Source organism: Rhinoderma darwinii, chromosome 1 (genome assembly GCF_050947455.1).
Source record: "Rhinoderma darwinii isolate aRhiDar2 chromosome 1, aRhiDar2.hap1, whole genome shotgun sequence".
In the NCBI taxonomy this organism is placed as follows: domain Eukaryota; kingdom Metazoa; phylum Chordata; class Amphibia; order Anura; family Rhinodermatidae; genus Rhinoderma; species Rhinoderma darwinii.
In genome coordinates this window covers 576,766,499-576,792,568 of record NC_134687.1, presented here as the reverse complement: position 1 = coordinate 576,792,568, position 26,070 = coordinate 576,766,499, and the positions used below count along the sequence as shown (strand labels likewise).

Below are 26,070 nucleotides of genomic sequence, written 5' to 3'. Positions count from 1 at the left end.
GGATACTGAGTTTTCAAGCGTTTCACTGGGCTAACATCAAACTCCAGAGGGTCCATTGTGCCATACACTGCCATGCTCGCATGACCAGTGCTCATACATGAGGGATCCTTCATACTGTTACAAAAAACACTCTGGAAAGAAAAAAGTGCCAGTCACTGACAAGTGCCCTGTGAATGCAGTCCTGGGTCACAGATTGCACTAAGAAATCCCATTAGCCATAAAAGCCTGGAATGCGCCCTATGGTTATTCTCCTTCAGAGTGCTTATCTTCCAAGCAAAAGTCATAAAATGCCAATGTGCTCCTTAGGATCCCTGCCCTGCCTGCAGTGCCAAGGCTGCTGACTACACCATGCATCTGCTGGCAGGACTGATGGGTAGGTCTCCTGTGCTCTCCTCTGCAATATCCTGGAGCACAATGTTATCCATAATATGAATGAGGGAGTCCTTGTCAAAGGCTGCTGTGCCTTCAGATTGCCCAGACTTCAGTGTGGCATCCTGATCATCACCATCATCATCCAGCTAAGGGAGCCCTGCCGCTTCCTTTGAACCAAAACCAAAAGCTGCACTGAGTATATGGGGGGAGGAAGGGAAATCCTGGAGTGGAGCAGACAGCTGGATCCTAGCACTCACTGCAGAGAGCAGATCATACACTGTAGTGTATCAATACAGGCTACTGCTACTGCTGCTGCTGCTGCTAGGGGTGTGCACAGTGATCTCTATACAAGACACCGCTCTATGGAGAGGATCCAGCCAATGCCACATGACTATCACAACACACATAACTGGACCGTCACAATCTTCTGCCAGAAAGACGCCTGAAAATGGACCTCAAGAATCTAATCAGGAATTGGCAAATGATCCTACTGTATGTAACAAAACAAAGAAAAGTAACAATAACTACAATCTCAACAATAAGAATACTGGGAGTCATAGTCATGCCCACTTCAGTTATTTTCTTCAGGGTGCTATCCGTTGTTTTAATTGATGGCACCCTGACACATTCATTTCAATGGGGCCTTGCACACTCCCGTTGTTTTAAAGGAACCGTGTGGTCCTACTCCTCTCCGGTTTTGAGGGCACAGTCTCGGCCTTTTCATTGATTTGGTCCGTGAAACAACGGACTGCACACGGAAGCCATCCGTGTGCGGCCCGTGTTTCACGGAACCGTCATTAGCGGCCGTACAACGGGCGACGGAAGTGCAGCCTTAGGCCTGATTTACACGAGCGTGTGCGTTTTGCGCACGCAAAAAAACGCGCCGTTTTGAGTGCGCAAAATGCACTTGACAGCGGCGTGTATCATCAGTGTATGATGCGCGGCTGCGTGCTTTTCGCGCAGCCGCCATCATTATGACACTCCATTTGGATGTTTGTAAACAGAAAAGCACGTGGTGCTTTTCTGTTTACATTCAGAGTCTGACAGCTGTTGCGCGAATCACGCAGTTCGCACGGAAGTGCTTCCGTGCGACCTGCGTGGTTTTCACGCACCCATTGACTTCAATGGGTGCGTGATGCGCGAAAAACGGCGAAATATAGAACATGTCGTGAGTTATACGCAGCGGACTCACGCTGCGCAAAACTCACGGACTGTCTGCATGCCCCCATAGACTAATATAGGTGCGTACGACACGCGTGAAAAGCATGCGCGTCGCACGCGCGTATATTACGCTCGTGTAAATGATGCCTTACATTTATATATTTGCACTGAAATAAACAACCCAATGCTGATATAAAACAGTGCACTGGTAAGTACATCCCAAACAGTCAAGCGGGGCAGTGCACAGGGGGCCACAGACTCTTAGGCCTTATTCACATGAACATGTTATACGTCGTCACACGGACCTATGTGATTCAATGGGGCCGTTCACACGGCCATTGTTTCAACGGACCGTGTGAAGGGTCCATGAGAAAATAGGACATGTTCTATTTTTTCACGCATCCCTCTATAGACTCTAGTCAATGGAGGGATGCGTGATATCGCGTCCTGTAGCGCAGAGCACAAATGCACCTCGGACGTGAAAAACTGCAGTTTTTGCAACGCTCGTGTGAATCCGGCCTAGACAAATCCACCTTTAATTAAATGAAATGGGTTTTCTGTATTTTGTGTTTCGGTTCTTCACTAGATTCAAAATCTCTGTTTGCTGTCAGTGAACAGGAACATTGTTGTTTGCTTCTAGAGGTTTAGCAGAGTATTCCCAGCATATGATGTTATGCTATTTTGCTAAGATATGTAATACAATTATAATTAATGGAGGTCTGGCCTCTGGAACCTCCACCAATCCCAAGATTCTAAGGGAAAAATAATCTTTGTCCATTTCCTAGGATAGCGGTGCTCACAGATACCCACTGTACAGGGAAATGCAACACAGCTCCATTCAAGTGAATAGGGTTGTGCTGTAGTTCCCTGCACAGCGGGCAGTCAGAAAACTTTTAAAAAACTTTAAAGGAGCCGTAGTGTTTAGATAGCACTGCGGCCTCTTCATTCTGATGATCGGTGGGGTCTTGGCAATCGGATCCCCCATCAACAAATCACTTGGAAAAATCCGAAAACCGCTTTAAAACCTACAGACATACTTTTCACATATGAGGAGTTGTTACAATATATCTAGTCTAAGCAATCTTCTGCGAGCTAAAAACATCAGCAGTGCCTACACTGGATAGCTTTGCCACCTATGGGAGAATTTTAATTCGCTGTCAGTAAGCAACGTTAATAAAAATGTAAAATATTGAATCACAGAGTAGATTAGAACATTTTATTATACACCAGAGTCCAGGTCAAACTGCAACTTCTGCACCCCTGGTCACCATGCAGATTCTTTTCATCATTCACACACGCATAATATGAATATATAATAATAGATGTACTATAGAGCGCATGTATTAATATAGACGCTGGGTCCACATAGCGTGTTTTTGTTGCGTCTGGCTTTAAATTGAATGGGGTATTCCCAGAATCAAAACTTATCACCTATCCACAGGATAGATGAAAATTCTCTGATCACTGGGGGCCCCACCACAGGGACCTCCACTGATCGCAAGAACAGGGGGTTCCCAATCCTCAGATCTTCCTCACTGCACCCCCCTTCAGTGAGAAGGAGCTTGAATGGAGAGTCGAGCATACCCCCGCCCCTTTCACTGTCTATGAGGTTTCTGTCAGTCCCATAAACTTTGAATGGAGCGGCTGCACGCCTGCTCGACCACCGCTCCATTCAAGTTCCTCCTCACTGCAGCTGAGCAGTGAAGAGGAACAGGGGGTTCGGGACCACCTTTCTCCTGATCTGTGGGGGCCCTCAGAGATCAAGTTTTGATTCTGGTACAAGGCTGTGTGGTACTACCAGGGAAGGTAGCTGTGTGGCACTACCAGGGAGGGGGGCTGTGTGGCATTACCTGGGAGGAGAGGGCTGTGTGGCACTACCTGGGAGGGGGACTGTGTAGCACTGCCTGGGTGGGGGGGGGGCTGTGTGGCACTACCAGGGAGGGGGGCTGTGTGGCACTACCAGGGAGGGTAGCTGTGTGGCACTACCAGGGAGGGGGCTGTGTGGCACTGCCAGGGAGGGGGCTCTGTGGCACTACCTGGGAGGAGGGGGCTGTGTTGCACTACCTGGGAATGGGGATTGTGTGGCACTGTCTGGGTGGGGGGGCTGTGTGGCACTGCCAGGGAGGGGGCTGTGGCACTATCTTCAGAGGGCACTAAATTTATGGGGGTACAAACTGGGTGCCTAACTTCTATATGGGGCAAAAACCGGGCCTAATGTCTATATGGGGTCACAAAGTGACGTTTTATGCTATTTTACTGCAACCGTAAGTTCCCCCGCAAAGGGGCCCACTAAGTCTGTGTCGCCCAAGGGCCCACATAAACCTGGAGCCGGTCCTGTTTACAGCTTCAACACTTTGTAAAAACACATGGTTATTTAAAAAACACATGCATGGCACAGCTGAACCTCATTTACATAAATTGGAGCCCGCATGTTATGAAATGGGCCACTTTCAGGCTATGTTCACACGGGGTCTTTTGCCGAGTTTTTTGACGCGGAAACCGCGTCGCAAAACTCGGCAGAAACGGCCCGAGAACGCCTCCCATTGATTTCAATGGGAGGCGTCGGCGTCTTTTTCCCGCGAGCAGTAAAACTGCCTCGCGGGAAAAAGAAGCGACATGCCCTATCTTCGGGCGCTTCCGCCTCCGACCTCCCATTGACTTCAATGGGAGGCAGGAGAAAGCGTGTTTTCTGCCCGCGGCGCTCAATGGCCGCGGGCGAAAAACGGCGCGATCATTGCTATTCACACGGAGTATTTTGGGGGAGGAATATCTGCCTCAAAATTCCGTTTGGAGCTTTGAGGCAGATATTCCTCCCCCAAAATACTCCGTGTGAACATAGCCTCACACTGCAGTGTTTTGGTCAGTATTTTACATCAGTATTTGTAAAACCATGAGTAGAACATAGGCCAGGTTCACACGGGGTCTTTTGCCGAGTTTATTGACGCGGAAACCGCGTCGCAAAACTCGGCAGAAACGGCCCGAGAACGCCTCCCATTGATTTCAATGGGAGGCGTCGGCGTCTTTTTCCCGCGAGCAGTAAAACTGCCTCGCGGGAAAAAGAAGCGACATGCCCTATCTTCGGGCACTTCCGCGTCCGACCTCCCATTGACTTCAATGGGAGGCAGGAGAAAGCGTGTTTTCTGCCCGCGGCGCTCAATGGCCGCGGGCGAAAAACGGCGCGATCATTGCTATTCACACGGAGTATTTTGGGGGAGGAATATCTGCCTCAAAATTCCGTTTGGAGCTTTGAGGCAGATATTCCTCCCCCAAAATACTCCGTGTGAACATAGCCTTGAGAAAAGGCAGAATGTAAATATTTGCGTGTCTTCTATGTTTTGGACCCACTCCTGCTTTTGGTTTCCAAATACTGAAGCAAAATACTTCCGTGTGAAAGACGCTGTGATCTTGCGCTGGTGCATATGTACAACTGTTGTCAGCTGTCATACCTTTAGTTCACACTATAAGGCCTGATTCACACGAACGCTGCGCATCTTGGACGTGAAAAACTGCAGTTTTTCACGTCCAAGGTGCATCCGTGCTCAGCGCTGCGGGACGCGATGTGACGCATCCACCATAGTGGAGAGTCTATGGAGTGATGCGTGAAAAGAACGGACATGTCCTATTTTCGCACGGACCCTTGACACGATCCGTTGAAACAACGGCTGTGTGAACGGCCACATTGAATTACATAGGTCCCACGTACGTTTTTACATGTTCGTGTGAATCAGGCCTTAGGGTATGTTCACACGGCCTATTTTTAGCCGTTTTTCGGGCCGTAAACGCCCCGAAAAATGGCAATGCGGGGGCTAAACGCCTATAAACATCTGCCTATTGATTTCAATGGGAAAAATGGCATTCCGTTCCCACGGGGCGTTTTTTACGCGCCCATTTTTAAAAACAGCCGCGTAAAAAAACGCCTCGTAAAAAGAAGTGCATGTCACTTTTTGAGCCGTTTTTTGTTAAGCGTGTGAACATAGCCTTACAGATTATGTTCACATGCTTAACAAAAAACGGCTGAAAATACGGAGCTGTTTTCAAGTGAAAACACCTCTAGATTTTCAGCCGTTTTTTAAGCAACTAGTGTTTTTTACGGCCGTTTTTGGAGCTGTTTTCAGCATAACAGAGGCATGAAGAGCCAAAAAATAGACAAGACTTTCTTGAGAGACACTATTCATACTGTATGTTCTCAATGATCGAAAACAATTTATGTTACAGAAGACGTGCAGTATAAGATTAGAGGGAAGTGGCTGATTTTTACCAGAAACAGCGCCAATCTTGTCCATGGGGTGCGTTTGGCATTGCAGTTCAACCCCATTAATTTAAATGGGGCTGAGATGCAATAACAGACATAGCCAGTGGACAACAGCGGCGCTGTTTTTGGTAATAAGAATGATAATGTGAACAGATTCAACAATATCAACAGTAATGAAAGCAGAAATACATGTTAAAATGGTTGTCCCATCAGGACTGTCCCTGTCCAAACGGCCGAAAAATCGGAAGTAGGCTGCGAAAAAACCGCCCGCAAAATAGAAGTGCATGTCACTTCTTGAGCCAGTTTTGGAGCTGTTTTTCATTGACTCCATAGACGCGAAAAACGCGAGTTGCTCAAAAAGGCTATGTTCACACGGAGTATTTTGCAGGCAGAATTTCTGCCTCAAAATTCTGTTTGGAAGTTTGAGGCAGATTTTCCTCTCCCTGCACGCCGATTTTCGCCCGAAGATAGGGCATGTCGCTTCTTTCTCCCGCGAGCTGCTTTTACCGCTCGCGGGAGAAAACCGCCCCCGCCTCCCATTGAAATCGAAGGGAGGCATTTTCGGGCCGTTTTTGACGAGATTTTTGGTGCGGTTTCTGCGTCAAAAAACTCGTCAAAAAACTCAGTGTGAACTTAGCCAAAAGTCTGAAAATCAGGAGCAGTTTTCCCTTCAAAACAGCTCCGTATTTTCAGACGGTTTTTATTTTGTGTGTGTACATACCCTTAGTATTGTTTTTTTTGGGTTTTTTTAAGTAACAGTACTAGAAGGTAATTCATATGGATACATCCTGTACAAAATATTAACAGGACCTAACATTACCAAAGTTCAATAAAAATATGTATCTATCATCCCGCTAGTCAAGAGAAAACAGGTAAATTGGCGGGGTGGGGGGGGGGGGGGGCGAATCACATATTCTTGTCTATTCCTGACGTGTGTAGAACATTTAACGGCCACTTTTAAAACGGACTATTTCTGTCAAGCATAATCTTTTTACAAGCTGTAATAGTATTCGGGTACACGCTCACGTACGTCTTTTCATAACATTTGTGAGTAAAAATGACATTAATACACGACGTACAAGCGGCTCCATGTACACACTGTGCTGCTGTGATTTCCATAACAATTAGATGGAGATTTTCCTAGCGATGACTCAATGAGGGTAGTTGTCGGGGAGAAGCGGTACACTAGGTTACAGGGTACACAGCCACTTATCCTGTACTTACAAAGCAGCAAATTCAATTTATAACTTTCTACGTGTTTCTTAGAAATTCCCAATACATACGACTTATTCTGCATCTCAGTTTCCAGCAGCGATGAAAAGAAAGCTACATGTGCGTGGCTCTATCGTCATGCTGGCCTCCTTTTTACGCACGGACTTAGTAGGCCTATAGCTAATAAAACAAAATATTCTTCTTGAGCTTAAATTCTTCACCCTTTCCAAGATCTCTGCTTACCATAAGTGAATGGAAATATTGTATTTTACATCCAAAACCTGTACAGACCTACACAGCTGTGACTTCGCTACAGTTGTATCCAGTCCAGGTAAGCTGAAAACAATAGCAGCTCAAATACAGTTTCTCTGATGTGCTGATCATTTGTATCTGTGTAGGTAAAATGCATCATCAGTCTGTGCAGTTTAGCTTTAGAGAGGACTGACTAGACTGGATACAAGTGTAGCAAACTATCAGCTGTAAAAAATATTAGGTCTGGTCATCCTCTGGATGTAAACAAGAATGCTTAATCAACTCAACGACAACAATCAGAGATCTTGAAAATGATGACAAAGAAAGATTGCATAAAAATGGAAAAACCCTTTTAGGCTAGAGCTCCACATAAAGTTGTGAGAGAATTGTGTTACAATTGTGGTGGTGAAGCAACTTTACTAATTCTTTGAAAAGCTGCAAGTGTTTTTGCAACTATCCCAAAATTTTTGACACTGACGTAATTTTTTGCGATAAATGCAAAGTCGCTGGCAATCATTTTTCCCATAGAAAACAAGTGAAGTTGCATTACAATTGTTACTGTGGCACCCTAGACTTAAAGGGTGATTGCCATATTTCTATAATATGGCGTATTGCTTAAATCGTAGGGGGTCTGCCCGCTGAGACCCCTGCCGATCCTGAAAATGAAATTCAGGAATGGGGCTGTCCTGAACAGCGGCTAAGCGGGAGTGCTGCTATGCAGGGAAAAGCTTAGAAGAGGCTCCAGCTCTAAACCAGCACTGCAGCCCCTTCATATTCAAACAAGTCGAATTTCACATGGATTTCCATGTGGATTACGCACCGAAATCTGCGCTAAATCCGAACACAATCTGCAATTACAGCGAAAATCAGTCGTCATTTTGGAAACTGCTAAACAGACTTTTTAATAGCCACATGAAATGCAAGTAATGGTACAGTGTACTATGAATGGCACAGATTATAATAGGCATCAGTCCTAAGGAACAAAAACGTGGAAGCTCTGCCACCAAAACCACCATCCGTGGTCAGATTCTGGTAGGGGAACCCGATAAATGTTCCCCAAACCACCTTGCTTACTAAGATGTTAGTGTCATGTACGCACTGGGGCAGATTAACTATGCAAATTGAGTCAGAATTCTGCATTGGGCGTGGCCTAAAAGAAATGGGGCGTGGCTTAAAATAGGACACTTCGTGACAAATTTGCATTAACGTTTTGGCGCAATAAAACTGGTGTAAACTAAGTCAACCAAGAGTTGATATAAAAAATAGAAAAGTGTCTAACATGTCCTTCTAGATTGACCGAATTTATCATACAGCGGGCACAACTTCATAAATTTGGCGCATTTTCTGACTGCCTGGTCTATATTTACTCAGTCTAAAACCTACATATTATTAGTAACTCCGGCCTAATGAGGAAAATGTATCAAAACCGGTGCAAAGACAACGTGGAGCCTTTACCCATAGCATCCAATAAGGTTGGAGCTTTCCTTTAACGAATGAGAGGTTAGGGAGTTCCTTTGCACCAGTTTTGATAAATCTCCCCTCATGAGTAGTAATAACTATATGATTAAGTTATTGTAGACAACATGGCGTCACTTACTCAGTTCCACATCAGTGGGCTCACTATAGAAAAGAGAATAATCTTTCGAGATGCTAAGTTTAATTTTGCAAGTCATATTGTGACTACGTCAAGCAGTACAAATATATCTCATCACCTCTTAAATATCACGAAGACAAGTCCCGGCTATAATCACACACTGACCTCAGGATAAAAAACGCTTGCATAATGTATGATTCCAAATTGAGGAGCTATTTAAATAGACGGTGACACAAAATACATATCACAAGCTAAGATGAGCACCTGGAAATGGCTTAGACGTGATAGTCACTGATTTACTTGTCACTGTTACATATATGAAAAATAGATTTTACATATTATTTTTCTATTCCTCTGTGCATGTCCTAGTGTGTACAGATGTAGCAGAGCTGAATTTGTCAATAAAGCAGTACTAAGTTTGTCATTCGCCATAGCCCACCATGAGATCATAATGTGTTATCTGTAAGAATGATCATAAAAATACAACATAATGAATGTTTCTGTAGTCTGCACAGTATTTCACTTGTTAGAGTGCTCCAGAGCTGCTCTTCCTACTGTGACCATAGCTCAGAAATGTAGCTTCGTTTTCTGGTTATCCAGTCATGTCACATGGTCGCAAGGATGGACTTATTGAGAATCCACAATAGTTGAGGGAGGTGAGAGGAGGAATTACCTATAACTGAAGATATAATGGCTGCTTTGCAGGTGCTCTAGACATAGTCGGAACTAGACTTTCCTTCACTGGGGGCAGATTCAGTTCTCTGCCCACTTAGTACCCAGTTCCTGGGGCATATGTCCTGCTAGCCCCACCCTAGCTATAGCCGCTGTCTCTGAGGAAACCACTTGCCCTTGTTCAACGTTTTGTAGAAGACAGGGCAATATGGCTCAATAGTGGAGCCTATTTAAAACTGATAATAAAGTAAATAACTATACGCCATCACTTCAAAGCCCCTGCAGCGCCACCACAGGGGAAATTAAGCATTACATAGTCTACATTGAAAATCAATTGGCTGCCCATGAAAGACAAGCTGGATCCTTAATCTCTTCCCGCAAATGGACGCAGCTGAACATCCATTTTAGCGGTAGATTCCTACAAATGGGTGCCAGCTGTAATACACAGTCGACATCCTGCTACAACGGCTGAGATCAGAGTTAACTCCAATTTCGGTAGTTTAAACCCTACGATGCTGAGGTAAATATTGACAGCGACATACAGTTGACCGTGGGAGGTAGCTTTCTGTACCCCATCGCCTTTCCCGCAAGCAATCACGGGTTGATAATGGTCGATATGGCAACCGGACGTCTAACAGTTCTGTAAACCTAAAAACGGAGTCCGACACACCAAGGATTGATAAAAGTAACAAGTTTTATTAGAACAATTAGAAACAAGACAATTAAAAGTTAAAGATGATTGCCACAGTGTAAGAAGGATACCAGACAATGATGCATATGATGTTAAAGTTGTAATACACTAGGTAGCAAAGTGACACTGGAAAAATGAAAATTTACAATTGATCAATTAATAAATAATTAATTAATTAATTAGTTAGTAAGTGTGAGTATAGCCGCAATGCATTAAGGTCCTGCATCATACTTAATAAGTGAAGACCACAATCAAGTGGTACGTATTAATCATAACCAGATGCAGGAGTCCAGGTACACTAGCAACAGCAAATCACTCACACATATAAGAACACATATAGGTGTATACATGAACCATTAGCAAGAAAGGTCAAAAGTGAATATTAGCAAGAAAGGTCAAGAGTAAAGGCTCTGAAATAGAGCAGAACACCTTACCCATGTCACACTCAGCACTGTCTGGCATCAACCCCGACGCGCGTTTCAGCCCTCGAGCCTTCGTCTGGGGGTGACCTTTCTTGCTAATGGTTCATGTATACACCTATATGTGTTCTTATATGTGTGAGTGATTTGCTGTTGCTAGTGTACCTGGACTCCTGCATCTGGTTATGATTAATACGTACCACTTGATTGTGGTCTTCACTTATTAAGTATGATGCAGGACCTTAATGCATTGCGGCTATACTCACACTTACTAACTAATTAATTAATTAATTATTTATTAATTGATCAATTGTTAATTTTCATTTTTCCAGTGTCACTTTGCTACCTAGTGTATTACAACTTTAACATCATATGCATCATTGTCTGGTATCCTTCTTACACTGTGGCAATCATCTTTAACTTTTAATTGTCTTGTTTCTAATTGTTCTAATAAAACTTGTTACTTTTATCAATCCTTGGTGTGTCGGACTCCGTTTTTAGGTTTACAATTCATTTAGTGTGTATCCCCACCGATACTATCATGCTTATTTAGGGCCTATAAGTCCCGCCCCCCTCTTCTTTTCTTGTTCCCTCTAGAATATCTCATATTTATATATAGATACTTATTTCATGAATGATTAACCATTGGGGTTTGGCTGGCGTTGCTCCTTTGGTGCTCTCCATATAGGTATAGTAAGTCTAACAGTTCTGGTCTGCCATTTTTGGAAGCCTATTAGGCCCAGTCAAAGCCCCGTCAACAGAAAAATAAAAAAGTTATGACTCTAGGAACGCAAAGAAGAAAGATAATGGCCAAGACTTTTTTAAACGTCCATAAGTTTTTCGCCCAAAACCCCACATCATCATTTTTTAGACCCCACAGGTGGACCCCATAGATACAGCGGAAATGGCAATGTTTTGGAGTCTTGTGCTGCATGTGGGGCTAGTGAAGAAGCCAAAGATTAGACAAACTGGAGCGCAGATGTTTTGTACAATACCCTGATTTACCACATAGCCATGTCCCATGGCACAAAAAGCACGCTGTGCACATCATACTCATGGCATTGTATAACGACTACATGCTATCTCGATGTGCATGCCAGATGGTAACATTCCTTCAGTTTTAAGAGGTGATTATCAAGTCCCTTATATTTGGAAACCAGAAAGGGAAGGGCCCAAACACAACTTCCCCAAAACGTCATCATAAGCACATCCATAGATTAATAATTGTATTATTTATTTCTCTTATTATTATACACTGATGTACGCAGCACAGATTACATATGCCACCACATTATAAATTAAAATACCAGTAAAACCCCAAACAAAAACACTACTGATCAAAATCCGCACTTCAAAAGCCAAATGGCGGTCCTCCCAAACCTGGCAGTGTGCCAAAACAGCAGTTTACTTCCAAATATGGGGTATTACCATATTGGGGAGAAGCTACTTACCTATTTATGGGATGTACATCTCCAGTGGCACAAAATTTGGAATTTTCACTCTGCCACATCCATTGAACACTAATTTCTGAAAAACACCTGTGGCGTTAACATGGTCGCTACACCCCTAGATGAAGATCTTAAGGGATGTGGTTTTAAAGATAGGGTCACTTCTTTGGGAATACTTTATGATTTCAGCACAGGGTCCTTGCAATTGTGGGTAATGCTTTGTAACTCGCCAAATTAGGCCTCAAATCCGCATGGTGCTCTTTCAATCCTGAGCCCTGTCATAGGTCCATGTAAAAGATTTGGTCCACATGTAGGGTTGTTTTTAAAATCATAAAACACAGCATAATTAAAGAGAGATGTCTTTTACAGTGGCACAAGTTGGGCTCAACATATTGGGAACTGAAATGGCCTTCAGGGGTGTAGTTTTAAAATTGGAGTCAGTTTTTGGAGTTTTCCACTGTACTGGTAGCTCATGGCAATGCAGTATGGCGTCCCAAAACCAATTCAGTAAACTCTGCACTCCATAAACCAAATTGTGCTCCTTCCATAGTGCCCTGCCATGTGTCCAAATAACAGTTTGCAACCACATATTGGGTATTGCCAAACTCAGAAGATATTGTGTAACAAATGTTGGGGGACTTTTTCTCTCAATGTCCTTGTGAAAATGAAAAACACATGAACTAATACTACGTATTGTTTGGGATTCTGAGATTATTTTCAATTTTTACGGCCCAATTCTAATAAATTCTATGAAACCCCTGTGTCAAAATGCTTATTAGACCCCTAGATAAATTCCTCGTGGGGTGTAGTTTCCAAAATGGGGTCTTTTTTGGGGTGTTTCTAATGTTTAGGCACATCAAGGCCTCTTTAAACATGAAATGGTGCTTGGAAAACATCCTAATAAAAATGAGGCCACAAAATCCACCAGGTGCGCCTTCCTTTTTGAGTCCTGCATTTGAGTCAAGTAGCACACTAGGGCAACACGGGGGATATTTCTGAAAACTACAGAATCTGTGAAATAAATATTGAGTTGTGTTTCTCTGTTAACACTAGCTCTTGCTACGTTACTTAAAATTGAATATCAGCTTTTTAAATTGTGTGATTTATGAGGGGTTTCTTATCTATAAGTCCTTAAAGCCACTTCAGAATTGAAGTGGTGCCGAAAAATATGTTTTGCAAACTTTGTTGAAAATTTGCAAAACTGCTAGTAAACTTATAAGCCTTATAACGTCCTGCAAAAAAATTTAATTAAAAAAATTAAATGGATGCCTACATTAAGAAGACATGTGGTAAAACTTATGTATATATTAATTTGTGTGGTATCATTATTCTTTTTAGGAACAGATTTCAAATGTAGGAAAATGCTATTTTTTCCACATTTTCTTTACATTTGGTATTTTATTAAATTTTTATAAATAAAGACTAACTATACCGACCAAAATTTACAACTAGCATAAATGAAAATGTGTCACGAAAAAAACCCAATCTCAGAATCACTTGGATAAGTAAAAGCATTTCAAAGTTATCACCACATAAAGTTTCGTGTCAGATTTGAAAAATGGGGCTACGTCCCGAAGTCTAAAATAGGGCATTTTTATAAATGAGAAAACCCCTTTAGAGAACGTTCTCTGTCTTCAAAATTAGAACCTTTAGGGTACAAAGAATTATTCCAGATTTAAAGGGGCAGTATAGTATTTAGTATTATCATTCATGTAAAACATTCCTGTTCTGGGATGTGGCATGTAGAATTACTCAACTTAAGTGGGAATGGAAAAAAAGAAACTATTTTAATCCTCTCCATTGAATGTAAATGCTTACATTTGTACAGAAGAAAGAAGAATGAAGCCTGAGCATTGTCAGTCGGGCTTTATACCACCCTGTTAGCAAATACTGCACTTTGAATCCAAGCAGCAAAGCAGATGTAAGTGATGTCACTGGGGTATTTTTATGGATCCTCAGAGTTTCATGGGTGCGCAGATACAGGTCAGAGTCTTGTTTGAATAGATACATAAGCAATATCTGCTCCTGACAACATAACAATAACAGTATACAAAACTCCTATAATAGATGAGTTCAGCGGCCTGGACTTTATAACGGAGAGGTGTAAAATATGGATGTACATTGAAGACTGTCAGGACAGACGGAACATATTTCTAATTATACAGAAATATGTGCAATAAAATATAATCGGTCATCAATAAGATCTGCTATGCAATTTATTATTTATGTTGCCTTTCTGAAGCTAGATTACAAGCTCTTTGGACAACATTTTACAACAATTTCCAATTTAAATATCTACAAAAAATACAGAATTCTGCAAAAATTTTGCTTCATTTATGTTATATCAAAATTAAAGTTAAACCAAGTTCTTCTGCATTCAGATACAGATAAAAAATAAAAAATTCTGTATTTGCTAATTGAAACCTGCCAACTGAGTACCGCAGAAATCACTTGTTACCGCTGGGGGAACCTGAAAGAGGCCGCTGCAGGGCAACTGCAATATTACACAGCGCCCATTCAAGTGAATGAGAGACCATGTCTTAATGGTCATGTTGGGTTGGGAGCCGCACTTTAAAGCAGCTCTCCATTTTGGCTAATCGAATGGATCCTGAGCGATGTCCCTAATTTGGTATATGAAAAGGCTTGTCATAATAAGGTGCTTGCAAACACTATGGCCTTGTCATATTTTTTCTTTATTAGAGAAGCAGCTCTAGGAAATAGGAAATACTCCTAGATATGTAGCACGGTACAGCATGTAAAAGCCGCAATCATAGTTTTTACATGTATTTTTCAATTTCATGATTTGGCATGTACTAAAAACCACAAGGTTTTCAGTCACATTGTAAGTAACAGGTTTTTGTAAAATTCCCATTCTCTACAACAGCACATCTGGCCAGGCAGTAGCGCATAGCGGCAGCACGCGGACTCACTGGTTAGCGCTGTGGTCTTGCAGCACTGGTGTCCTGGGTTCTAATCCAACTATGTTGACATCTGCATGGAGTTGTATTTTCTCCCCTAATATGTGTGACTTTCATCTGGGTACTCAGGTTTACTCACACACTCCAAAAACATACTGATGGGTTAATTTGCATGCACGTGTATGTGTTTGAAATAGGGGATTTAGTTTGTGGGACCAGCTGGGGATAGGTAGTAATAAATTTTAATTTTTCTCTAAAGCTATTTGACACGTATGCCAGATCCATGGCGGAACATGTGAATAGAGCCTTACTCTCACAATGTTAAAAATGTTGAAGAATTAAAGGGACCAAGGGGGGTAAATGCCATGAAATAATAAAAGGAGCATAACTTACGTGTTAAATCCTCCATCATGTCAACACACATGACCGCTGCAGCCACTCAGAGGTCACGTGTGTCAATGTGACATTATTACTGCAGCACAGTAAACAGAGACCGGCGGGGAAAACTGGGGCGTGGGAGCGGCGTGGGATGTAACAGGTAACTTATGCTTCTTTTATAATTTCATGGCATATCCCTCCCGTTTTTGGTGAATCCGGACACCCTCTTCAAAGTATAAAGTATATTATAAATCTGCATAACTTTTCACTATACAATTATCAAAGGAGCTGCCCCATATGGGCAATACGATCTTAAAGAACAGCCTCCAGAGCGATGAGGGTGATTATGTAATACATAGTCGTGTCGAGTCCACCAGAGCGGGAGCATCTCTTCCTGACTAATACAAGGGGGTCATGAGCTGTGTACACCCCTCTATAATGTCCATATGAAACGGGGTTGTCCTGATGAGAAAACCACTTTCATCTCCATTTTATGGACAACCTATTTAACATTCTGAAAAATGCATTAGGCATCTGTTTGAGATTGACAGTTCACTGTTCATTTATGGTGTCATGATTTATCAAGGATGACCATAAAGTAAAGTATTTTAGCCACCAGAAACGGTATAGAATGAGAGTCTGGTGTTAGTCACTTGATGAGTGGTTGGTTAGAGGCAGCCAAGGAACCACATATATACAGGGTAACCTTTCCCAGGATCATATAGAAGCAAACAGCAGCTGGTCTGGTAGTTAACTCTGATATTTTGCATACGTGGTGAAATGTCCATGCGATGACAAACAGAATGAGTAAATCAGAATGAAGTCGAGAGTCATAAGGAAGCAGATGATACTATGGCGTATTGCAAAACGGTGATCCTACTTTCTTTTATAAAACGGTTACTCCTCTGTGGATCACTAGTCTATTATATGAGGTGTTAAGCATGAACTGCAGCTAAAAGGGCCTAACTGGAACCGGTCCTTATTTTAGAGTACCAGACAGCCACGTGTAGGGCAGTAAGATTATTGGACAATGGACAATGTCAGTTGGGCAGATACAGTACTCAATTATAGTCCATAGGACTATTTAGAATAAAGGCAGAGGTCAGGGCAGGCAGCAAATGGCAGTCTATAATGCGGCAGGAATAGTAACTCAAAAATCGGAGGGGTTGTCTCATGATGGCATATTGCTAGGATATTTTGTTTATGTCCGATGGGTTGGGGTCCATCTGCTGTGACTCCCCCAATTGACAAGTCCACTTGTGTCAGTTGGACATGATCAGGACAATATGCGGTTTTTGGGTATAAGCAATAAATGTTTTCATTCACTGACAAGAAAAAAATATAAATTAAAACACCCAATATATTAGAAAATTGCAGAATTTTTTATTTTACGTTAAATAAGCTTTATTTACATAAAACTGATAAAAATACTTTTTTAATGGATAAATATGGAATTGGAGGAATTAGGACATATAGATCAGTACTAGGAACTGCAGAATTAATACACAGTGCTTGCCAATATTCCTAAAATTCTGGCCATACCACCCATTCGGTTGAACCCTACCTAGAAGGTTACTTTCTATACCCTACCACCAACCGGAAATACAGATATGTCCTCCCGTAACGTATCTCTAAACCAAACATATCGCAAGATGTATGGCACAAGATGTTAAACAATCATGTAAAAACATATACCTCAGATGAATGCCTCTGACAGACGCCATCCGTCAGCCATCCGTCAGCCATCCATCGCCCATAGAATCCATGTTAAAAAAGTTTATGTTAACGTATACTTTTTTTACTGTAGGGTGCAAGATTGTATTGTATTGGTATCATGACAAATTGTATAACTAAACACAATTCAAGAAACGTTAAGGGTGGACACATCTGTATCTAAACTATCTTCAGTTTTATCAGCACTTCGAACCTTTCTAGGGTCAAAATATGGATTATTGTGCATAAACCTGGAGATTTTTCAGCTGTTTAGTAGTTTGCCTCATACCAAGGACATAACATTACAATTTATAAACTTCTGTACGCTAGTTTTCGGATGTTAAAAAGTCACAAATTATGGTGCACACCGTATGAAACACCAGTCTTAGTTTATTTGCTCCTAAATATTTATGAATCCTGAGTAGCTCATATTCGGTTTTCTATGTGTATATGAAGTTACAGTACACATGTAGGTTATGTTCACACTCTGCATTGGGGTGCATAACAAAAGCGGGAAAGTCATCAAGAAAAAAAAACAAAAAAACACAGCAAAACCTAAAATCACACCAAGTGTGAACTTGTCCTTATAAATAATTAACAAGAGAAATCTTGTAGAGCCTTCTGTGAATAGTGCTGGGCTAGGCCTTTCATTGGCATCAATTTATATTTTGTAGTATAGGTGTCAAGTACAGTCTTTCTTGGTTAATATGACCACGAGAGATAGGGCGGTATTAAAATTGCTACAAAATGTTTGACTCTAGTTTCCACCATAAATCTTTATGGGCATAATAAAGGCTCATGCAAGTGGGCAGAGTGCCGCTATGGTTCCGTACTAAGGGGCTGCATGACCTCCATGTAGTGCTGTACAGTCTATGTTGGATCCCATACATAAAGAGATTATCTTCCCTAGAAGCAATGTTTCATGGGGAGAATACCTCTGTAGATATATAGAGTCCGGTGGAGCATGCCACAATTTTTTGCACGGAATGATACTGAAAAAAATCTCTGTATGCCTATATATTAAATCAGAGGCATACGGAGGTTCATTAGATGCCTCATAAACCTCTATGGCACATAAAGGTATATAGAGTCCTGGAAAAACTGAGAATTCACAAAAATTTGTGTTTACGTCCCGCCGCAACATTTGGATACATCTTTTTCGTTTGTGCGCTGGAGAGTGAGTGTTGATGTCATCTCAAGATACATGCATGAAACTTGATATACCTGAAAATTAGTTAACTAGTAATCCTGAGTAGAGATTAAGAAAGAATCGGAAACAGATGCTATATGGGGTTTATCCAGATTAGGTAACTATGTCACATGAAAACACAGTATGTAAAGAACCTGCTCTCTATATCTCTCTGACTCTCTAAGAATCTCACAAAAGCTAATAAAGTGTTGATTATAGTGTCTTCTCTTACTTGCGGAGAAAGACATGAAGGCATATTTAACTATATTAAACCAGGAATGTCTAGTTTTTATTACGTCATATAAACCTACATACAACATTCATTGAAAGCATTCAATTTTAGTCAAGATTTAGACACCGGACTGAGATTACCATAGAACCCTAGAGTGATCAATGTTCAGTTTAGTAGATCCACAGGGGGTCCAAGTTATGCGGTTATAATACAGATACTAAAATGTGGCCCTATTATGGCTGCCTGAAACCAACCTTACTGTGAGTTTCCTCACGGTAAGGGAACTCAAGTTTTTTGAGCTCTATAAATTTTTGTAGAAACTGATGTGAAAAAGTATCCGATTGTTTCCAATGGGTAGAATTTTAACTAAAAGAAAACAAAAATGTCTGCTTTATGACGGATGTTTTTTTTGTCTGACAGAGAAAAATTGCATGTAACATTTCTCTGTCTGGTGGAACTGTGCCCATTGATATTAATAGAGGGACAGTTGGGAATGATCTTGGTGTGTCAGGATTAATTCCTTGCCTGGAAAGTGTGAACACAGCCTTAGATTTCCACATACTGCATACACAGTAAATGTGAACCCTTCATTTAGAGATGTCTTATCTAATGTAGGTAGCGTACAGAAACAAATTTTTCAGGGGCTATGCAGTTGGAGTCCATAAAATTACATAGAACAGTTATATGTACATGTGACTTTTGTGCAACTTTTTGTTTCCTGAATGCCGCTACAGTTTCTGCAATTTGCCTTTTTTCCCCCAACAATAAGATAAGAGTTGGTTAAAGTCACATTGCAAAAAAGCATTCTATGGAAAAAATAAACATAGAGGTTATTTTTTTTTCACACATTGAAGACCTGAGCATGGGTGGGATCTAGGCTACTAGACTCTGATACAGTAGTAGAAGTGCCTAACTTGTCAAGTTTCCGTCATGGTGCCTGCTAGTCTATTTCCACAGATCACCGTTCAGGTACAGTGCTGTCATCTCTTGGCCATAAATCTTGTAATCCCATCCTTAACACCTTTTGTCAATTTAACTGAGCATCACTTATCCTTAGATAATACAAGAAGCACAGAGCAAGGTATGCAATAATAATAAGTGAAAATGCTGATGTGACATCACTGGGATGGGACCGGTCTAGTTTAAAAAAGGATTTAGAAAAATGGCAGATGGTGGTAAGAGATGATAGACATTTTGGCCTCATATAGTTTTTGGGCAAGACTATGGATGAAGATATATACATAGAGAACTCTGATGATGTTCTTCTCCCCATACTTATTTAGTTTTTCAGCAGTGCTCATAAGAGTGGACACTATGCCCTATAGAGGTCAATGATCTCCATGTTGCTCTCCATTCTCTACTGTACCTCCGTCATTTTTTTATTTTTTTTTAAAACATGGATACGCTTTTTGCAGTAGAATGTTGGATGGCAGATTAGGGCAAAATACAATTAAAAAACCCTTTTTACTTAAACATACTTGGTTCAGGATACATAAAATGATCTCAGATACTGGCGCATTAATTCCTAAAAAAGCCAAGCACCGCAATTGCTACAATGGATATTTTTCCTTTAATGGTAAGCATTCATAATGGAGAATCATCAAGAGGGGAAATATGGGATATAGAGTTTTAGAATTAATTGTAAAGATTCGAGTTAGAATGGAAAAAGCTGATGAAAGCAAATCCTTATATAAGGAATACATGGGAACATTATCATGTTAAAAGGCAAATGTTCTGTCCTGGGATAGGCAGGCAGCAGTCAGAAATTCTTTTGATGCACAAAGGCCACAGATAATTGGCATAATTTCAAATGAGGCCACAGGAATTTGGACAGCAGATGATTTAGAGAACCAAATTATCAGGGTGGGGTACCTAGAAATCTGTACCATCTGTTGAGTGAGTATGGTGTCATTGCTTCAGTAGAGGACAGAAGTAAATTGACTAGATACGATGATGTAGGGTAAAATGTGCACAATATAGACTGGCCCATTCTGTGCAAAATTAGTTCAAAGTATACTCCACAGCATGCCATATTTTCCTCCATGTTGTGCTACTCTAGAGACATACAGTTAGGTACCGAATTATCTGGGCAGTGACACAAGTTTTGGCATTTTAGCTGTTTACCAAAAATATTGAATATACAGTTATATAATCAATATGGGTTTAAAGTGCAGACTCTCAGCTTTAATTTGAGGGTATTCACATCGTAATGTGAGGAAGGGTTTAGTTATTACAGCTCTTTAATATGTAGCTGACATTTTTCAAGGGACCAAAGGTAATTGGACAATTATCACAAAAGCTATTTAATGGGCTGCATGAGCTATTCCCTCGTTAATCCATCATCAATTAAGCAGGTAAAAGGTCTGGAGTTGATTCCAGGTGTGGCATTTACATTTGGAAGCTGTTTCTGGGAACCCACAACATGAGGTCAACGAAGCTCTCAATGCACGTGAAACAGACCATCGTTAGGCTGAAAAAAATGAAGAAATCTAACAGAGAGATAGCACAAATGTTAGGAGTGGCCAAATCAACAGAACCCCATTCACAACATCTACCCAAGTGAAGAACATTTTCCTTGGAAGTAGGTGTATCAGTATCTAAGTCTACCATAAAGGGAAGACATGAGAGCAAATACAGAGGGTTCACCACAAGGTGCAAACCATTAATCAGCCTCAAAAATAGAAAGGCCAGATTAGACTTTGCCAAACAACATCTAAAGAAGCCAGCTCGGTTCTGGCACTACATTCTTTCCACATATGAAACTAAGATCAACCTGTACCAGAATGATGGGAGGAAGGAAGTATGGAGAAGGCTTGGAACGGCTCATGATCCAAAGCACACCACAACCTCTGTAAAACATGGCATGGGCATGCATGGCTGCCAAAGGCACTGGGTCACTAGTGTTTATTGATGATGTGGTACATTCTTGAAAAAAAAGATCAGTGGTGATTTCGTGAACTCCAAAAGGCTTGGACATCCTCGGAAGACAACAGTGGTGGATGATCGCAGAATCCTTTCCATGGTGAAGAAAAACCCCCTCACAACAGCTACCCAAGTGAAGAACACTCTCCTGGAAGTAGGTGAATCAGTATCTAAGTCTTCCATAAAGAGAAGACTTCATGAGAGAAAATACAGAGGGTTCACCACAAGGTGCAAACGATTAATCAGCCTCAAAAATAGAAAGGACAGATTAGACTTTGCCAAACAAAATGGAAAGAAGCCAGCCCAGTTCTGGAACAGCATGAAACTCAGATCAACCTGTACCAGAATGATGGGAGGAAGAAAGTATAGAGAAGGCTTGGAACGGCTCATGATACAAAGCACACCACATCCTCTGTAAAACATGGTATAGGCAGTGTGATGGCATGGGCATGCATGGCTGCCAAAGGCACTGGGTCACTAGTGTTTATTGATGATGTGACTGAAGACAGTAGCAGCCAGGTGAATTCTGAAGTGTTCAGGGATATACTTTTTGCTCAGAGTCAACCAAATGCAGCAAGGTTGATTAGGCGTCGCTTCACAGTACAGATGGACAATGACCCAAAACATACTGCGAAAGCAAACCAGGTGTTTTTTAAGGCAAAGAAGTGGAATATTCTGCAATGACCAAGTCAATCACCAGATCTCAACCCGATCGAGCTGCATTTCACTTGCTTAAAGAGGCTCTGTCACCAGATTTTGCAACCCCTATCTGCTATTGCAGCAGATAGGCGCTGCAATGTAGATTACAGTAACATTTTTATTTTTAAAAAACGAGCATTTTTGGCCAAGTTATGACCATTTTTGTAGTTATGCAAATGAGGCTTGCAAAAATCCAAGTGGGTGTGTTTAAAAGTAAAAGTCCAAGTGGGCGTGTATTATGTGCGTACATCGGGGCGTTTTTAATACTTTTACTAGCTGGGCGCTGTGAAGAGAAGTAACATCCTCTTCTCTTCAGAACGCCCAGCTTCTGGCAGTGCAGACCTGTGACGTCACTCACAGGTCCTGCATCGTGACGGCCACATCGGCACCAGAGGCTACAGTTGATTCTGCAGCAGCATCAGCGTTTGCAGGTAAGTCGATCTTACCTGCAAACGCTGATGCTGCTGCAGAATCAACTGTAGCCTCTGGTGCCGATGTGGCCGTCACGATGCAGGACCTGTGAGTGACGTCACAGATCTGCACTGTCAGAAGCTGGGCGTTCTGAAGAGAAGAGGATGTTACTTCTCTTCACAGCGCCCAGCTAGTAAAAGTATTAAAAACGCCCCGATGTACGCACATAATACACGCCCACTTGGACTTTTACTTTTAAACACACCCACTTGGATTTTTGCAAGCCTCATTTGCATAACTACAAAAATGGTCATAACTTGGCCAAAAATGCTCGTTTTTTAAAAATAAAAACGTTACTGTAATCTACATTGCAGCGCCTATCTGCTGCAATAGCAGATAGGGGTTGCAAAATCTGGTGACAGAGCCTCTTTAAGACAAAACTTAAGGCAGAAAGACCCACAAACAAGCAATAACTAAAGAGAGCTGCAGTAAAGGCCTGGCAAAGCATCACAAAGGAGGAACCCAGCGTTTGGGGATGTCCATGGGTTCCAGGCTTCAGGCAGTCATTGCCTGCAAAGGATTCTCTACAAAGTATTAAAGATTAAACATTTTATTTATGGTAATGTTAATTTGTCCAATTACTTTTGAGCCCCTGAAATGAGGAGGCTGTGTAGAAAAATGGTTGCAATTCCAAAACGTTTCACAGGATATTTTTGTTCAACCCCTCAAATTAAACCTGAAAGTCTACACTTCAATTGCATCTCAGTTGTTTCATTTCAAATCCAATGTGGTGGCAAAATTATGAAGATTGTGTCACTGTCCAAATAATTCCGGACCAAACTGTATTACATATTTGGTCAGTATGGCCTTTCATGAGCATTTGTGGATCCACAGTAGAAAAACAAGTGACTCTGACAGTTAAGTAGGAACCTAAAGGGGTTGTCCAGGTTTGAGGTGTTTTTTATACTGGTCACCTATACACAGGATAGGTCATCAGTAGATGATCGGTGGGGGTACGACAACCGGACCCTGCACCAATCATCTGTCAGCTGGCGCCGGAAGCCATGAAGGTGTCACTGCCAGAAGCAGAGGGTTGGACCACTGTATAGCCGCCAACCTGGACAAACTCTATAATAATGTGAATTAAAAAATGAACATTGATAGGAATAGTAAGCTGCATATGTCTTTCAGATACTAGAGTAATAGATTCTCATTAATCAGAAGTTAGGAACGTTCCCAGAGTGCAAGCATTACGTTGTAAGCCACCAATTGCGCAAATGGCCCTAAACCAGATCTCACTTATGCGACCAGTGAGTGAGATCTTAGATTTTAATAATCTTGGCATCATTGCCTGGGGAATCCTAGCACCAGCCTGGTGTCTTCTTACAGTTCTCCTCTTTAAGCAGCTTACGTATATAGTGGCCTTTCTGCAGATATTGACTTTCATAATGTCATAACCCACTACAGCTTCCCAGTTAGATTCAAGAAATTGTAGAACATAGGGTTTTTAGTAGCTACACTGATGTTGTCTCTTTTGTAAACAGAATTTCCTGAGCTTGACTGCCCATAGCCTTAAAGGGGTTGTCTGGTTTAGAAAACCCATTTTTGAATACCCTATTAGCAAATTCAGAGCCAATAGCCAGAGCAGAGAGCCATTTAGAGACCGTCTGTCAGTCTGGAGGATGTGACATGTCAGAGCATTATATGGACAACCTATTGATTTCAATGGAAACTTTATAATACTTCATTTCCCCCACAAATTACAGCTGATCATGGGGGTTCCAGCTGCGGCGTGCCCTATGATGAACTTAAAGGGATTGTCCAAAGCAGATAAAACATTTCATAAATGTATTTATACAGTTGGCATATTGATGTAAATCCTGCATTATCCCTTGATGATATAGCACCAAATAGCAATATACAGAAATTGTATTCATTTACATAGCTCTGTGCAACATGAAAGCCTATAGTCTAATTCATCTACAATAGACAACATGTACAACATACAAGTAATTCATCTGAAAATATTTTTGGATTTTAAACAGAAAATCAAGAAATCCTGGGGAAATTATACAGATCTCTAGCTCAGAAGCTTATGATTAAATTAGACCAATATGTTCCTATACAAGAATAGTGCCGCCAAGAGCACTCTCTTATTTTATCCCAAATTCCATCAAAGTATAAAACTATTTCCATAAAAATATATTCTTTAGGAATTACAGATCACTCTTCTTTCTTCAGAATAGGGAAATATTTTGAACAATGGAGATGAAGTCCTGAAAAGTCCTCAGTTACAACCATTAAGAAAATACATACACTTTCATGTGTAATGTGGTATAATTTTCCTGAGCACCTCTGTATCTGTCATATGTTGTAGGACTATAGGATCTCTCATGCGTTATAACATCGCCCAGTGGCCGAGAACTTCCAGATAAACACAAAACAGGCTACCTGAAGAGCTTTCATGTATTTCGTTACTACTTCAACTCCAATTAAGCATCCTTAGTCTTTCTATCAAAGATCATAAACTTATCAACCACTTTTCGAAGCTGCCCGTAAACATTGAAAAGATGTCAATCACCAAACAAAGCCATACTAAAGGCTAGGATTAAACATGTCAAAAGAATCGAGCACCTTCCTTCCAAGCTTAGGAACAATATACCTCAGTTCAATAAGCGCTACTTGCTCCTAGACTTTTTTACATTTTGGTTGTAAGGGGCCTTTTCACTAGTTTATAGACAACCACCAACCCCTCATCCATTCCCCAATTTTAATCTGTATGACTGTTTTTCTATTGTATCTTTCCATCCCATTTGTTAAACATATGCATTTGCGATCCAATGTTGTTTATGCTGCTTATAATTGAATATCATTTTTTCTTCTACGTATGCTATAGTTCCTCACTAGCCAACACTTCACTGGGCATCTGTTTATATATTCTTTCATGTAATCTTTTTTATTTTTGTAGTTCTCTTATTGTATATCTTGTTTATGATCTCATGTACCACCGTTCTAAATTTCATGGACTGGAGAACATTGATGACCATTGTGCGGGTGTCTTACTTTTACATTATTTCTCTCCTGAGAAGGTATTGACATTTTGTGGTTTGATGCATGTGCTTACCCTTCATATTGTAACCCAACAGAATAGTCAAGGGAAAAAGTATTAGGATGTGTTGTCCAACTCTACAATGAACTGTCAGTCAACAGATGAAGCCCAGTAGAACTGACCGTATGAATGCATGGTTGTGCGTGAGTAAATAAACACAGATGCGGCACCCGAACTCTCAGCAGACCAAAGTCTGACTACTAGTAGTCGCAATTATTTTAAAAAGTGATACATTTCAGTTTCCGGTTGAACAAACTTTATTTTCTAAAGTTATAGATCCTCTTAATGTGTAGTCTATGCATGCAGTGATCTGCACTATTTTGGTATGTTAAATACCTGGACTCATTACTACCTGCTCGTTGATAAATACATAAATTTTTATACCGTAAAATATATTTTTATTTTTAGTACAACTGTGTATACATG

General features: G+C 41.2%; 1 protein-coding gene across 4 annotated transcripts in view; it reads right to left on the bottom strand.

The window, feature by feature from the left end:
• The window catches only part of PDE4D (phosphodiesterase 4D), an 825,997-nt gene that overhangs the window by 72,099 nt on the left and 727,828 nt on the right, over positions 1-26,070 (bottom strand). The window lies entirely within an intron of this gene.